Here is a 4,081-nt window from a genome sequence, read left to right as displayed (position 1 = left end):
AAACACAACTTTTTTTTTCCCCCTCACACCTTACCATTCTGTGGTTAAACATTGTCAACCTTGTGAAAAGCACTAAACTACTGGTCATTTTCTTTTTTAATACCTCAACTTCCTTGGGTGTCTACAGGATGACAACTCTTCATTGCACTTCAGAGGCTGCTGAAGAATACAAAAGACAGGGAGGGAGGGAGGAAGGGAGGGAGGGAGGGAGGGAGGGAGACTGAGAAAAAGAAGGCAGTTAATATGCTCCGAGACGTTATCATTTGGCTAGAAAGATGAAAACTTGACTGTCTTCATCATCCTCCCATCACACGGCCCATGAATGCTTGTCTGGGGGAGTGCCACCCCGAACACTTCATGCACTCTTATCGATTCCGTGCTCCCGATGACTTTTTGGGGGGTACCCATCAGAGCCTGGTTTACAGATGAGAAGACTGACCTCCAATGGTGGCCCCCCAGGCTCGGCAGTAGCGGAGACATAGCTGCGCACCGAGGTTTGCTCAACTTCTGAGCAGGTGGCTCTCCCGTGGCTGCTCATTGCCCCCACGGCAGAGATTCAAAGCCAAACGCAGTGGCTAATCTCGCCGGCTAAATGAGCAGAGGCAGAAACAGTCATCGAGGAGTAGACTCCATCGGGGGCTGCTGCTGCTGTTTATTGGGCTTGACTGTGAATTGTGCATAGTTCTCACGCTCATAATGAGGTCTGTGTGGGAGCAGACGGTAGACACGCAAGTATCTGGAAACCGTGCAGTGCATGGATTGTTACTACATTGTTACAGATGAACTAGAACAGCGGTCTTGGGGCGGTGGAGGGGGGGTGGAGGGATGGGGAAGGGGTGGGGGAGTGTCCCTTTCACAGGGGATGCTTATTAAATATCCTACATATCAGATATTTATATAACATTCCATAACAGCAGCAAAATTACAGTTATGGAGTGGCGAGGAAAATAGTTTTATGGCTGGGGTCACCACAGTATGAGGAACTGCATTATTAAAAGGTCACAGCATTAGGCTGGTTGAGAACCTCTGTGTTAGAGAATAGTGCTGACCATATTGAGTCTTCCTACGGGGCCAGGTAGAGATTATGGAACACATTAAACGTGATCACATTATTTACTTCATTCTCCATTTCTGGCTGCCTCCCAGGTAGAAGTAGAAATGGATGCCTGGTCACCCTGACGTCTTATGGGACATCATGGGTGTAGCCTTCCACATGTGTTCCTTTCTAAGAAGCTGGCAAGCCGTGCTGAGGCTTCTGGTTCCGGATCTCTCTTTGAGATCACCTGGCCGTTACTCCTTACCAAGAAGAGCCTCTCCCCCATTGGCTTTAGATCTGACTTCACAGTAAGAAATAGATTTGAGCATGAGCTTATTGCAGATGACTAATCAAGCTTCCTGAAATGCCTATCGGCACCACAGCAGACGTGCCTTGGTTCTTTTCTTTGTAAGAAAATGCTGGCCCACAGAGATTGACTTGTAGTATTGGAAGATGATGTTGGTAAGTGAAAATCAGTTTAAAAGTGAGAAAACCCACAACTTGGGCACTAGATAATAATGCAAAAACAAGTTGTATTTCTTTCTCTTTTCCTGTTGCAGGAGAAAGGCATGCTGCTTCCTGCTTTGAAACAAGCAAAGACACAGTAAGACCTTAGCTGCTGAGGGTGAAATGGGGCATCTCTTTGTCTACAGCAATAATGTCTTTTGGGTTCTGGGATGAGTACCATTCCACAGGCCAGGCTGCAAAAGCAAGGCAGGAAATTAGGCACCTGCCTGATCCAGGATGAAGAGAATGTGGGATGCCTAAGGGACCCGGGGAACTCATGGGTCACGCATAGGCACATGTGTCACGTGTACAAGCATGGCTAATTCTCCACCTTGCTTTATCTCTTCAGAGACATTTTCAAGGCTGCCCTTTCCAGAGGACCAGTGGCTTCCAAGATTTGACTTTGAAACACCAGTTCTTGACTGGGGTCTTGCCTGCCTTGCAAACAATGCTGGCTAATAGGTTATGTTCCCCAAGAGTTAATACGTTAGAAACATAACCCCTCCCAATGCACTAGAGGTGGGAAGTTTAGGAGGCGATTAATGGATCAATGACATTACTGGAGGCAGGATCCCACTATGTAGCCCTGGCTGTCTGACGGTAAGGCCTTCAAACTGTGGGAAGGGAGATCCAGGTTTGAGACCAGTAGTTGGAACCCTCAGAAGCCATGTTCAGTCTCCTTGCCCTGCAAAGGCTGATGTCTGCACCTCCAGGGGCAGTGACGTGCACTAAACGGTGCAAGACAACATGGAAGGTATGGTTTGTATTTAAAAACAGGAAGAGGCAAAAACACTTTGGGAACTAATACACACTTTTAACCTGTCTGATTTGGCAGATGCAATTTTCATCCACACCTTAATCCTCCTCCTTTCCCTTCCCCTCCCCTTCCCTTCTTCCTTCTCTGTTGCTTCATTTTTGGTGAGCAGTTAGAGCCTGAATCCAGGCAAGTGTTCTGCCCCTGAACCACCCCTCAGAACTCTGTAATTGGTTCATTAAGATGAGCACGGCAGACAAGATCTGAAATTTTTTTTCTTAAGACACAATTTTATTTCTAGTTACTTCACTTTACTCAATATGTTTAATATGCTGGCCCTTGTGGATCTCAAACTGCAGGTACTAATGCACTGGTGCTCATCATCGTTTAACATAGTGTATCGATTCTTTGGGAATTTCACATCATGCATCCCAATTCCACTCATTCCCCAGTCTTTCCATGTCTGCCTTCCCTTCGTAGCCTCCCCAGCCCCAAATACAACACAATAAAACGAAACACCACCACCAAAGATAATTCATTCCACTCCTTCATATTTCCAGCCTCTCCCTTGTACATTCTCTCGTCGCTAGTGGTCTCAGGCGCTGTGGTGTGTCACGAAGTATACCCTTTCCCCCAAACAGCTATACTTGCAAATGTTCATTGCAATGAGATGCTGGACTGGTTCAAGGCCTCTGGCTTCTTCTACACCATCAGTCCTGGACCCCTCCCCCCCAACGGATATCCTGCTGGGTTTTGGGGGTTTTTTTTGCAAACCTCACAAGAAACACACACAACACCCCCACTCCCACAAAACCACAAAAAGGGAAATAAAAAGTAACAATTGAAAAAAAAATAAAACAAGCCCAAACAAATCGCCGTGTCACAAAAAGTCTACACAGATACCGCTGAGTTAATTTCTCGTTGGCCAACTTCTCCTGAGCACGGGGACTGCCCCAAAGTGTGGTTAATACACCCAGTGAGACTCCCTCCATTGGTGAGAACTGGGTTTTCCCTTCCAGTGGGTATCGTTTGCAGATAGGGGTGGGAGTCCGTGTCTACTTCCTCTTAGTGCTGGGACCTTGTCTGTGTGCTTGGCTATGTGCAGGCCTCGTGCTAAAGTGCCTGTGATTTTATATGGGCCTCTGTCAGTCCTGCTGTACCTGAAAGACATTGTTTCCTTGGGGCCACCCATCTTCCGTAAATCCCCAAGCCTTGAGGGGAGGGGGTTTGATGAGGACGTCCCATTTTGGACTGTATGCTCCAAAGATGTCATGGTGCTTTATCACACAATAGAGAGCAAACTGGGACCAGTAGTGTCTCCCAGGCTGTGGGTACAGTTCAGCGGTAAAAGGCCTTGCTGCTTAGCATGTGGGAGGCCTCAAGCTTGATTCTTGGTCCCCACACAAATCAAAGCAGGGCAAAGCGAAGCAGCCACCCCCCACCCCACCCCCAACCTTAACAGGGTCGTGCTTAAGAATGGCCAAGTTCTTTGATCATGTGAACAACTGCACCTTTGGGCTGTCTCTGGAAAATCCTGGTGACCTGCTATTGCGTAGCTTCAGGTGGGCTTCATTGTAAAGGTCACAATAACGTCACCCAAGGAGCATGCCCAGAGCAAGGCTGACTAAAGAGAATGGAAGTAACATGATTCTGCTTCTAGGGTGGTTCCAGTCAAGGCCCTGGGAGGACCGCAATGCCACATTCTTCCCATAGAAACACCAGGAGAGGGACTGATTTTGCAAACGACAGACAGGGCACATCGAAAAAATGAAAACATGAAACAT

This window comes from Mesocricetus auratus, unplaced genomic scaffold, assembly GCF_017639785.1.
Source record: "Mesocricetus auratus isolate SY011 unplaced genomic scaffold, BCM_Maur_2.0 Super-Scaffold_6730, whole genome shotgun sequence".
NCBI classification, from domain to species: Eukaryota; Metazoa; Chordata; class Mammalia; order Rodentia; family Cricetidae; genus Mesocricetus; species Mesocricetus auratus.
The sequence above is the reverse complement of the archived record's forward strand: the minus strand, read 5'-3'. Positions refer to the sequence as shown.